Genomic DNA, 14,287 nt, shown 5'->3' with positions numbered 1-14,287 from the left:
GTCTGTGTGTCTTTGAAAAAAGTTAAAAAGGACAGTTGTTAGTTGCATTGCTGAATGCCCACTTTCCCTTAAAATTATATTGCCGTCTGCAATAAAGTTTGCAATCATTAGAGAATATTGAGTCATGATGTATTTTATATTTCAACTGACTCAGTCAAACTATGTTTTAAAAAATGCTTACATTTATTTTTAATGACATGTCTCGTATTCATACCGTTTCATACCAACTGTTAAGGTATACTTTAGACAATTAGAATTTAGACAATTAAGCATGAACATATCATGCTCTATATCTCTTTCTGTCTCACTTTATCTGTCTCTTGTATGTCTCTCTCTGCGTGTCTGTCTCTGTCAGTCGTGGTCTGTCTGTGCCTCTCTGTCTCTCCCCCTCCTGTCTCTTATCTGTCGGTCTCTTATGTGTCTGTCTGTCTATCTGTTTCTCCCTCTGCCTGTCTCAGTCTCTGCTTGTCTCTCGGTCTGTCTTTTTGAAAAAATGCTTTGAACAAATGCTTGTTAGTTTTGAACAAATGTTTATTATGTTCATTTATTTTTAATAAAACAATGTTTTAACAAAACTTTAACATAACTCCCATGTAATTCACTGAATACACTGCACAAGTGAAGAAAACAAAATGTTTTAACAAAACCTTAACATAACTCCCATGTTATTCACTGAAGAAAGTGCAGAAGTGAAGAAAACACATCTATTCCATGGTTCCCATCATTTTCAAGTGGATTCACTTGTTGAATAATGTTCATTGTGGTCTCATTAATGGTTATGTCAATGTCTGGAATTATAACATTATTATTGGTTTGAAGTTCAGGTAATGGCCCTTCTTCATCAATGCCATAATAGTTATCAACATCAAAAATGTCATTTATAACCGGATGGATTCCTATGCTGTTTATGACACCTGTATGCCACAGCTGAAGAGGTGTCTGCCCCCCTTGTGTGGAGAGGCCATGGTTGTTCCACTGGTTGATGAATTCTGTTACTGCCCTTTCAATTCTTGGTAAATAAACATAATGCAGACAAAATAGATGTAGTTCATTCAATGAATCCAGTATACCCTGTTCCTCCATGAAGTTAAAAATGTTTATAAAGTGTCTAGATACAACTCTATTGAGTTCTGCCCATAGTCTCTCAATCCTTTGGTTGTGTACTGAAACACCTGTAATAACACTACGACTGTTCAATCCCCTTCTTTCCAACATAAAACGGGCAACATGTATATTTTCCATACCGTGATCACATCTGACCCTTAAGGGCAAACCAAAGTTCTCTACTCCTCCTAAAAATAATGACAAGACACTTGAGGCTCTGTTGTTAGATAAGCACCATAAGTATATAATAGTCCGGCTGAAGCCATCAACACAGCCATGAAAGACCATCCGCCACCTAACCAGCTTGTGGTTGCCGTCAAAATGCCTGTTGGGAGATATACACTACATTAAAGAAAATATATACTTAAAACTTGCCAACTATATCAAAGTGTTGTTTACCTTATAGATAATACAAAACAGTTACAAGTCAACTTACCATAATTGGTAATAATACATTTTTAATAATAATACATATACATAATAATAATATAATAATAATACATTTAATAATAATTATATATATATACATATATATATATGTATATATATATACACATATTATTAATAATAGTAATAATAATAATGATAGTAATAATACATTTTTTTTTTATTGGTAATAACTTACCATAATTGGTTGGGGGCTTGAACACTATAGACCCTTCGGCGTATAGCATGACGACGTCTAATTGACCGCCCAATGGGATCCACTTGATGCAGGCTCTGTCTGACCTGCCAACGCTGAACCCTTAAACCACGTGATCTCAGGCTTCCAAGTACGTATGCTTCACCTGCATTTGGAGTGTTCTGTAGTATATTAGTCACAACGCTGTCCAGGTCTTGATTTGACACTACTGCATATCTTAATGGCTCAACTCCCAGAGTTTGTCTGTGTCTGTATAGGGTTCTTCGACTGATTCCAAAGCATGATGCAATTCTCTGCCATGTCATACCAATGGACACACAGTGAGAAATCTGTTCGGCGGCTATGCTGTATCGGGGCCGACCTGGATGGCCAGTCAAGGTTATTGGGGGTATCAAATTGTTGGTCACATCAGTGGATCTCCGTCTGGCCTCATGTTCATGCAGCAAGTTGAGAAAGCATCTATACAATGATCCTAGTAGGTTACTGACATCCCTATTATCATGATCATATCTGGACACAGCAAGAAATGCAGATAGAGTTCGTGTATGATCATCGAGCACTCTATAAAGCCTCTCCTCACCGAAATGGTTGGACTCTTCGCTTTGCAGTGACTCAATGCATTGCAGAGCACTAGTAAAAAAACTTGCAACATCCTCTTCATTGCCTCTCACCTCAAAAAATAAAGTTTGGATTTGAAAAACAAAGAGGATCAGATGAACATACATTGTGGTTGAAGTACTTCAAATTCAGCAAGAGCACATGCACTTCCTAGTGTGGAGTCTTCCTGTTTCCTTCACATGACAGGAAGGCCTTCCTTTTTAACTGTAATGCTCGTATTCACTACTGAACTGTTATATTTCATAATATTATACGAGAGCATTTCAGCTGTGTATATGAACACATTTTACTAGTATGTGTGAAAGCTTTTTAGTAGTCAATGTAAAAGGTTTCACTAGTTTTTATGAGAGCTTTTCAGTTGTGTATGTAAAAGCATTTCACTTGTATGTGTGTGAGGTTTTCAGTATAGTATGTGAATGAGTTTGGTTTCATATGTGTATGTGAGAGGAAAATTTTCAACTGTGTATATGAGCACACTTTACTAGTATGTGTGAAAGCTTTTCAATAGTTTATGTAAAAGGTTTTCACTATACTATATGAGAGCATTTCAACTGTGTATATGAGCACACTTTACTAGTATGTGTGAAAGCTTTTCAATAGTTTATATAAAAGGTTTTCACTATACTATATGAGAGCATTTCAACTGTGTATATGAGCACACTTTACTAGTATGTGTGAAAGCTTTTCAATAGTTTATGTAAAAGGTTTTCACTATACTATATGAGAGCATTTCAACTGTGTATATGAGCACACTTTACTAGTATGTGTGAAAGCTTTTCAATAGTTTTCATGAGAGCTTTTCAGTTGTGTATGTGAGCGTATAATTTTTCAGTTGTTTGTGTGAGAGTGTTTCAGTTGTGTATGTAAAAGCATTTCACTTGTATGTGTGTGTGGTTTTCAGTATAGTATGTGAATGAGTTTGGTTTCATATGTGTATGTGAGAGGAAAAATACATGTATATGCATGGTAATTCTGAATAGTGTCCCTAAGGGCCCCTCATAGTTCATGAGCATTGTATGATCATTTTGGCGTGTTTGTGTGTGAGAACAAAGGCCCCTCTCATCTGTGTGTATGTATGTGCATGTGTGGGTGTCTGTGTGTGTGGGATTGTTGGTGGTGGGATGGGTGGGGGGAGGGTTGGGTGTGGTGTGGGGATGTATGGGGAAGTCAGACTTGGGTCAGTCAGATGAAATATACCATATTTATCACAGAAGAAAGTTGTAATCGGCCAATTTTGCCCGGAACACAATAGGAGGGTTAAAATTCATTGGCTATTAGCTACACTTACTCATGAGTTCTTTTATCAGGGAGGCTATAAAAATAGTTCATATGTAATGCAATTTTTTTACAGTGACCTACTACTATTATAGTTTTACTAGCCTACTGATATATTGTTAAATATAGGCCTACTCAATTCTAAACAGACACATCACCTGTTTTTTTAAACCCTTCATATTAACATAATTTTACTGTATTTGTACATATTCTTATCTGTAAAGTATAACATATGAATTTGTAAAATGTAATACGGTTTATTTCTGTATAAAAAAAAACTACCTGACAAAAAACATTATTTTAACACTGTCAAGTTGTAATTTTAACTGTACTGTATTGCTTTTTGTTTTACAGTTTTTCTGTGTTTTAACTACAGTAATCTGTAAATTCTACAAAGAAATATGATTATTTTAACATATTCTTACTTTAAAATTAACAGTTGTGTTTGGTTCAGTATTTTACAAAATATTACTGTAAATTAAACACTGCTTCATTGTTTTTCTATTTACACTTTTTTGATGTCATAATTTCACAGCACTTCACTGTTAATTTCACAGACATTTTTTACAGTGTACCTAACACTGAAGGGTCTCTTGTGGGCAGAATAATCTCGTAGACCCTCAGCCACAGGCTCAGGTAGTCCACCCTGAGTTGTATAGGTTCCGTCACCATTGTTGGAATATAGGTCTGTTTGAGAAAAAAAAAAAGAAACATGTTATGAAAGAGTTCAGTTGTTTCAAAGAAAGGGAGATGTAGTAATAGCTCCTAGTCTATTACACAGTCTATGTACCTGTATGTTAGGTGCTCCACTAAGGGGCACTGCAGTTCATGTATGCAGGGGAGCTTGGGAGGTGAAGAATAAACCGGGGCTCATTCTACCTTTGAGTATTCAACTTGACATGATGTGTTACGTGGTTTGTCCAACACACCAAAATTGACAGTGAAAAATGGGCCTGGGAGTTTCTGGGGTGTTTTTACCACGGTTGTCCGTCCTGTTTTCAGCCTCTTGACATCTGTCCTCTGACAAATAGTAGCTATCAAGATTTGCACAAGGCATGTGAGGACAAATTACAAAAGCTACAATCTGTGCACGGTGTAAAAGTGGTAGTGATGAGAGAACACGACTGGACAGAGATGAAAAAATCACATCAGGGATTGCAGGATTTTCTAAAACAATACAAAGCTCCTCAGCCTCTCTCACCCTGAGATGCTTTGTATGGAGGTAGGACGTGCGCTGTACAGCTCAGGTACACAGCCGCTTCTGATGAAACTATACAGTACGTAGACGTGACTTCCCTCTATCCTTATGTAAATTGTAACTATCCTTACCCTCTAGGACACCCCGAAATAATCTACAAAGATTTCAGAGAGCCTCAGGCTTACTACGGGTTGATCAGGGCAGTTGTCTACCCTCCTAGAGGATTATTTTTCCCTGTGTTACCTTACAAAACGGGAAAAGGTAAACTAGTGTTTACTCTCTGTCGTACGTGCGCTGAATTGAATTTTCAAGAGGGTCCTTGTGCACATAATAATGAGGCCAGAGCATTGACGGGGGTCTGGGTCACTCCTGAATTTAACAAGGCCTTGGAGATGGGATATAGGGTCGCTGAGATCACAGAGGTGTGGCACTTTGACAGAAAAAGCGAATCTGTATTTGTCGATTACATTCACACTTTTCTCAAGGGAAAGCAGGAAGCTTCAGGCTACCCCCTTGAAGCATTAGTAGATGAAGAAAGCAGAGAAAAATACATAAGGGACTATCATGCAAATCAGGGCATTTTGTTAGACGCTTCTAAAATCACATTAAACCCCGCCAAAAGACAAGTGTCTAAACTCTGTCTCAACAGCTTCTGGGGAAAGTTTGCGCAGAGAAGTAATCTGACCCAAACTGAACTGATCACAGAGCCTGAAGAATTTTTCAAGTTTATGTTTTCATAACATTATGAAGTCAAGTACTTCTCCTTCCTCAACGACAGAATGGCTCTGCTTCAGTGGTGTCACAGTGATCGCGGCTTTCACCACCACCTACGGGCGTCTCAAGCTGTACAGTTTTATGGAGCCTTTGCAAGACAGGGTTCTGTACTACGATACAGATAGTCTGGTCTATGTCACAAAAGAGGGGCAGACGCAGCTTGAACTGGGTAATTATCTGGGGGAGCTGACGGATGAGCTGACGGATGAGTTATGCTTATCAAACTGTAAACAAAAGAGTAGTGTTGCGAGCTAAGGGCATCACTCAGACGCGCGAATGTAGCGAACGGATCAACTTTGACAGCATCAAAGAGTTGGTAGAAGGTTACATTGAAAACTCTAAAGAAGAAAACGCGATATCAGCCCCACAGCACAACATTGTGCGCAATAAAATGGGGTTTTATCAAAAAAATTCGACAGTTCACAAAAAGTTCAGAGTGGTGTATGACAAAAGGCGCCTCTTACCCCACGGTCGAACTGTACCCTTTGGTTATTAACCTTTGGTCAATTCTGTAAATGAAAATGTCACACCTTAGTGTAATACAGGAAATTTATTTTGATCATAGGCTGTGGTTGCCTTTTTCCTGTCTGATTGTGGGACCCAGCGGTAGTGGAAAAACCTATTTTGTAAAAAATGTAGTGGAAAACTGTGATTATGTGATGGATTCTGTACCTGAAAACATTGTTTGGATTTATACATCTTTTCAGCCCATGTATGCTGAATTACAAAAGTTGAATAAAAAGATAACCTTTGTTCACGGACTACCTGATTCTTTTGAAGATGAACAACTTTTTCCTTCTGCAAAAACACACCTGGTTATTTTGGACAATGTTATTTTTCAAGCCACTGACCATCCTGAAATTGTAAAAATCTTTACATAGTATAGACATCACAGAAATATGAGCGTCATGTTTTTGACGCAGAATATTTTTCACCAAGGTAAATACAGCCGCACCATCAGCTTAAACAGTAATTATCTCATCTTGTTTAAAAATCCTCGTGACAAGTTACAGATGTCTTGGCTCATCAGATATATCCCAGACAAAAAGCCTTTTTTATGGAAAGTTATGACGATGTTACCAAAAACCCTCACGGTTATTTAATGTTAGACTTGACTCCTACCTGTCCAGAACAGTTTAGACAAAGAACAGGTCTACTACCCGGAGAACCGTCCTTCGTGTATTTGCCTAAGAAAAAATAAGATGTCTGTACGTTTGAAAAGAAACCTCCCGCTGCTGAGAAAGCTGGCAAACAGTTCTCCGAGTCGACGCAAAGCCACAATAGGATGCCAAGCCGATGGCATACAGGCTTTAAGTGAAATCAGCCATAATCTTTTGAAAGGAAACATCCCCCTCACCGCCTGTCAATACAAAAAACTAAAACGACACAAGAAACACATCAGACTGATGGCTAATAAAAATACCGGCCTAAGCGAGAAACGAAAATTAATGACTCAAAAAGGAGGATTTTTGATGCCTCTACTCACTTCTGTTTTACCGTTTGTGGGTCAACTCGTCAGCGGGCTCATCTCTCCCAAGCATCTAAAACGTCTACAGGAAACGCAAAAGAGTTCTGAAAATATCAGACAAAAGGCCGAAAATGAGCTGGATGATAAAATGAGAGAGATTCTTAATCAAAAAGGATTATTACCCGACGAGAAAATTAAAAAATACAACATGCTCCTACAAAGATATCTTAATCTCCAGAAACAAAAGGAAGGTGAAACTAGAGAAATTACTCTTAGTCTTCCTAAGGAGACTGAAACGAATCTGACTGAAACTGAATCCCTCAAAGATATCTTTAACAAAGTACTCAGGAATGTTAATCCTCGTTTTCAGAAGAATACGGACTATATTATGCGTAAAATATTAGAGTCAAAAGGAGCGACTGGATGGAACGAGGACGGTGAATATATGTACAGAGATATCCCCGTCAGAGGATCGACATGTTGTATTTAATGAAACATTTAACATCCACCCTTAAAACATCCGCCCGTAAAACCAAGCCAATAAGTTGGGATGTGTTTTTGAAGGCACTGTCTGATCTGAAAATACCTCTTTCAACCGTGACTAATACTCAAGTGCGTCAATATATTCTAAACCTCAAAGACCTCTCAGAAGATTCAGACCTAGACGGGTCTGAATCTGTCGTCGGAGTGAAAAAGAAGAAAAAGAGGAATACTGAACTTTCCCCGCGTTGGTTACAAGTTTCATAAATAAGTTTCAACAAATACATTTTTTTTTTGTTCAATAAAGAACATGTTTTTATTTAAAGACAAATGTCAGCATTTTCATTTTTCCAACACTGTTTCAATTACATTTTTAGTAAAACACAAATACTACATATTTTAAGGACAAAGATCATTTCATTTTTAGTAAAACACAATTACTACATATTATGCAATTGTGACACTCAAAAAATTTTCTAAAATTGTGATGCTCAAAAAGAAGAACATTTCATTTTTAGTAAAACATAAAACTTATTCAAAAATTATGCCAAACATTTTTAAAGAACAGGAGACGTGGTTAAAGGACCCTGCGCGCTGATTTCTTACACAGCGTCTATATCTTTTCACAAAATCTGATACCATGACATCATTTTTCATCGAATCATCTTGATACAAAGATAGCACACATTTGTAGGATAGGCCTCTGGCCCTGTGGCATAAATGCAGTGTTCCCCACAAACCATGGATAGAGGGTGTTGAAGCTCTCTCTCGTGGTAGAAAATTGAACTTTTGGAATTGAAATCCAAAAATTGTGAGATGCTTTTAGGGTAATAGGAAAAAACAGGGGGAAATCCAAAAGAGTCAAAAAAGGTAGCCTTTCTGTCTTCCTGCAGTGTTAGTGCGAGCCAGTGCTGTCCGGGCCGATGTTGGGGGTCCGTGTTTACAATAAAATAGGCTGGAGGCCTAAATGTCCTCTGCAGTAACGGTAATTCGTCGGAGGCCCATACGCCGAAGAATATATCTCCCAGTAAGCCTTCCAATTGATGATTATTCATATTAGGGTCAGGCTTAGTAATAATCCACCAACACTTGTTGTTTGGAGTTTATCTCCAAAATAGAATCATAACAGGCGTAAACAATAAGCGTGGTCGTATGCGGTGGGGAACTCTGAATCTCATTTCCAGTCTTAAATTTCCGTTGGAAACGGGTGATAAGGCGTTGCTGTCTTCTTCCAGGTTTAGATTAAAAACAAATAAGGCGTATCCCCGTTGAAAATCCTCTCGGTCGATACAGAGAGGTAAATCTTTAAGATGTCTCCCCGTGGCTGTAAACATATTGTAAAACTCTCTGACCGACTGGTTGTTGTTAAATTGTGGCTGCCATCCTGACAGAGGGCCATGTAGTCCACATCGTTATGGATAAGGGTGACAAGTCACTTCTCCCCGTAAAGGCTTCATGGTTAACCATTCCGAGTACTAGGTACTTGGGCATGGTCCCGAGAAATAGATTCTCTTGATTACATATTCTCGAATTCTGGGGGATGGAGTATGTTTTCACATTAATACGTGATAACGGGTAGAGCGCGTTACCTTTCAGCAAGGCCGCCGAATTACCTAAACGCACGGCGGGGGAGACTGTGGCTTTCTTGACAAACAGGGAAGCCCCGAGTATTTTTAAACGGTAATCGGTGTTGGCGTTTCCCCGGGTCAGCTTAATTCTCAAATCCACAGAGTTCAAAAGTAACCTCTCGCAGAAAAATATGTCGGCGTGAAGGGGGCCCAGCAAGTGAAACTCTCTAGAGTCTGCGCTGAATCGACCTCTCTGAACTACCCCTTTATTAGGCCCGATATTAGTCACTACAGAGTCCATAGCGCCTGCCGTGTCTTTGTAAAATAGCCCTGCGCTGAATTGACTTTTTAGCGTATCTTCTGAAAAGTTTAGCAGGGTCTTGATCATAGCTCTGTACGGGTGAGTGGCGCTGGCCTGAGATATCAGTCTGTCCCCGAGAATTACGTCGCATTGTGAAAAAATGGTATTCAGAGGATAATTAATGATGCTCACGGTGGTGTCCTGAGCCAGGTCTGTCCTGTCGGCGTTGGTAATTTTCAGGCGGAGATGTAGCAAAGTATCGTAGAGATCTAGGTATTTTTCACCGTCTCCGGGAATAAAGAATTCAATAGGACCTCTATCAGTAATGGCCGATATAGGCATAACTTCTGTGTAGTGTTTTTCTTCGATATACAGCTCCATCATGGTGCATTCAGGTGATTTTTCATGTAAAAGAGCCATTTATCTCCGGACCTTCCAACAGAGTTCCTTCCTTTAGGCTTGCGTCTTTCGGACTGATTTTCTTTTTTTTGATTTGCCTCCTTTTACACGTTGCCTCTTCCTCGCTCTTCTAGCCAGAATCATAACACCCACTCCTTCTTGACCTTCTGTCTTTCGACTGAATTTTGCGAGGGCAAAACCTTTTTTCATCAGGGGTGATACAAAACGAAATAATTTTGAAAATATAGATCCTATTCCTCTCCCGTACATTGCAGGGGCTCCATAAAAACCCTGGAGACCTCCCCCGACTTGATTTTCATAATAGCTCACAAAATGATGAGGATCATTCAGAATCATTTTTATATCTCTATATCTTAAAATGCAGTTTCACAATACTCTTCCCGTAGGTAAAGTTTACAGGAATGTTTTGATCCGTTTTGATCTCAATGTGACTGTTTTCGATGTGTTTCCTCGCCACGGGTAGATAGTCGGCAGGGTTAAAACACTGTGTGACTATGTCGCCGTACGTCCCTCGTATTTCGACCGTTCTCAAGAGCGGTGCGTAAGAGTCTCCTACCATCCGATGACGAACCACATCGCCAGTGACGGACTGGGATCAAAAAACGGCCCTGGCATTTGCGACACAACGGCCCTATTTCCAAACTCAACACCAACCCCAATTGTTAACATATAAAGCTTGAGATAAAACCATACAGACTGACTAGAATGCAGAAATTCGGAACACAGAACACACATGCAACTGACACACTACAATCGCTGGTGAATGCCGACAACAATGCACACAATACTGTGAGCGGCAGAGCGCTACGACATGATACGCCCAACTAGTAAATTAAGGCACATTCGGCATAAGCCTCAGTAAATAATAATACAATAGCTCCACCAAAACATGAAAAGAGCACTGCCATCTGCAAAATTCTTAAATCAAACTCCAGCACAGCAAAGTAATACTTGAATTCTTTAGTTGGCTTTTTCAACTTCAGATGACTCTCTCTCTGCTACCGCAACTATATCCGGGCTCTCAGTTTAGCGGTTTTTCCAAGCATACTACCACTGTGAACCAAGGCCCTCTTGATGAGGCACTGTGGACTGGATGGACTGGCGGGGCCCGAATGGGACTGGACTTTTCTGTTCAGGCTCCCACGGAATGGGCAGAAAACGAACAATTTGTTGATCAATACTGTGTTGGCCTTCGCCAGGCACGCGGCGTGGGTAAGGAGGAACTTTGCTTTATACGAACAGAAGGACATTCATGTGGAAAGACTGTTCGAAAACTTGTTGAAGGCTCACCTGAGGCTGCTGCACGAGGCTAACAGGGACTGCTTCCATGGGCGTTTTATGCAGCGCACTACATTGCTGAGCGAAACGGAGGAGGAGGAGCTAGCTTTTGAATTTTAAAATAGAAATGTGAATGTAAGAGCTGTTGGTTGAATGACTTTTGTGTTTTTGTGTATTGTGGGGTTTAATTTAGGGGTAGGTTTGGTTTGTTATTGTGTGTTTTTTGTTGAGTGCTTTTTTTTTTGTGGGGCTTTTATGTGTGTGTATATATATGTTCTATGGTTTATTATGTGTTTTGTATATGTATGTGGTATGGTTTATTATATGTTTTTGTATGTGGTATGGTTTATTATATGTTTTTGTATGTGGTATGGTTTATTATATGTTTTGTATAAGTATGGTTTATTATATGTTTTGTATAAGTATGGTTTATTACATGTTTCTTGTATAGGGATGAGTATGTTTATATAAAGAATGTATTTTTGATAGTAAAAGATAAAAAAAAAACAAGAGCGCCCCATACTATAACAATGAACCAAGAGCGCCCCCTCATGGACAGAATAAAGCACTATCAAATTATAACATTAGAAACATCACATGTATTATAAGCCATAAACATTACACCAGCCACAGTGCATATTATAATAACTCCACCAAAACATGAAAAGCGCACTGCACAGCCACAGTATATAATAATAAATGTATCTTACCTTCATGTAGTTAGCAAGCTACGAAGGAGTTTGCTTTTCGCTACAACCCTGTCAATCACATCGTCGGAGTCCAGCTTCATTAGGATCTCTTTATCAGTTGCCATCAGCATGAAGGCCTCCAAATTGTCTAGCTAGCTGAAGCAGTGACATTACTGCTAGCAACACCTGCAGAGGCCACAGCGGCGGACTGTTTAGAAAATAAATCTGTTATTTTAGCACATTTTTCACCCTCAGCCAGCAGAGCTTTCTTTGTTTTTTCTCTCTTTTTCTCTGCCCCACCCTTTTGGTCGTGGTGCCCCAATTCATTTTCTTTTAGCCTGGCATAATTTTCCTACCGTGTTCTATCGTATAATACCTCCCATCATCCCTTGTCATTTCCACTAGCTAACGTTGCGTTGCGTACCAACGAGTTGATCGCGAGAAAATGCGTGTGTATTTATTAAAAAGTACAAATATATGAGGGCCAATATAAAATGTTTTGGGCCGCTGAAATAAGTTATTCATCAAAGACAAAATTATTTATTTTTCTCTTTTCTTTTTTAGATCAATGTAATAATCCATTCTGAGTGGCCCAAGCGGCCCATAGTCTGGCGGCCCTTCTGGCATTTGCCGACCTTGCCAGATGGCCAGTCCGTCACTGCACGTCGCTGTAACAGTACAGTTGATAAAATCCCGTCTTTATATCCGTGGAGTAGGGAGCCATCCTTTCCTCGAAGGTGAACTATTCTCCCGGTTTCATGCCCAGCATGTAAGCCACGGGCAGAAAAAAGTAGATGATATTGACCTCCTGCCTGAAATTCAAATCTCTTTTGAATGCCGCTAAAGTTTAAATAAATATCGGTTCCAACTTTTCTAAGATGGGCCTCCAGCTCCCCCAATTGAAAAAGTGTGACTCAACCGAAGAGGTGGTAATCATGAAAAATGACTCTTACAACGAGAGTGTTTTTGGATACATCAGCTAAAAACCCTTTATCCTGCTAGCATGAATGAAGAATATAATTTGATCCCTTTTCTATAAACATAAGTCAAGTGACACTATATCTTCCAGAGTGTTATCTGTTCCTGCCATTCAAAAAAAGTTCAAAAAAGTTTAAGTCACTTTGTAAGGAATAAAGAAAATTGTTCAAAGTTGCATTATACTAAATTAGTAAGTGTAAGCTTTGATAACAGATGTAGCTTTGGAGGCTGTACTGATCCCTTGATTATATTTACATGTTTAAAGGTTTTTGCCAACTATTGGTTTGAACTGATTTATGAACGGTGAGAAACCTGAGGCCCACAGTGATAGCCATAGTTGTTTTGGAATATGCTTTGTGAATAATGCTAATTTTAAATATTGTTATTTCAGTATGTCTAACTGGATGGTGGATGTACTTCAGATGAAATAGTTTGAAATTACAATGCACAGTATTGACTGACAGCGAAATTCTATGTGATTCCATTCTATGTGATGTGTTTCCATGTGATTAGTAATTAGGTTCACCTGGCAATCTACCTGTCCCCTATAAATAAGGAACGTATTCCTTCATTTGTACACACTGATGAAGGCCGGATGGCCGAAAATCTGTCTACGGGGTCTGTCATACTTGGGTGTAAGAGGCTTCGGTATGGCCTCCACCGTGTGAGTCTCTGTTGAAGGTCGGTCTGCTTCCATGTTCCTCATTCTCCGTCCATGTCAGTTGTGTTTTACTGATTGATTGTGGGGCTCGGTCCTCAGCGTAGTATTTCTTCACAAATGTAGTGTTCCTGGAGTATGTAGCTCAAGTTGGTTGTTCAACTAAGTTTTGTTGAAGTTTGTGGAGAACTTGTCTGTCTTGTCCTGTCTTAGTAGAACCTGGTCTCCTACTGCCACATCAGAGTATTTTGCTCTATTCTTGTTGTCTGCATATAGTTTAGATTTCCCTTTTCGTTCAGCATCAGTGTCTCTTGTCTCAAGGTCTCTTTCCGGTATGGCTATGTTTTCCCGTCATCTTCCTCTTAAAGAGCAACTCAGCGGGGCTCTTTCCTGTGGTCGTTAGAACGGTATATTGTCACATACTTGCAAAGCTCCTTTGTCCAATCTAGTCCTTCAGTTTGTGCAATGCGAATCCTCTTCATCAGGGCAGCATTTTACATTTCCACTTCACCGTTAGCTTGCGCCCACTTTGGCATTCTCACATGTAGAATTCCATTGTCCTGGCAGAATGTCTGAAACTGGGAGGACACAAACTGCGGGCCACAATCAGATCTGATAGCAATGGGGAGACCATGGCGACTGAAAATGTTCTCCAGACTATCGATTACCTTGTCTGTGGTAGTGGATTGCAAGACCTCTTATTTGTAATATTGACTATAATAGTTTATGACTACCAGTATAGAATGTCCTGTTGGCAGTGGGCCAAGTAAGTCAGTAGCAACACATCTTGCCACGGCCCATCGGGAAGTGTTGTAGGTTGTAATGGTTCCGGTAC

This window comes from Centroberyx gerrardi, chromosome 20 (assembly GCF_048128805.1).
Source record: "Centroberyx gerrardi isolate f3 chromosome 20, fCenGer3.hap1.cur.20231027, whole genome shotgun sequence".
In the NCBI taxonomy this organism is placed as follows: domain Eukaryota; kingdom Metazoa; phylum Chordata; class Actinopteri; order Beryciformes; family Berycidae; genus Centroberyx; species Centroberyx gerrardi.
The sequence above is the reverse complement of the archived record's forward strand: the minus strand, read 5'-3'. Positions refer to the sequence as shown.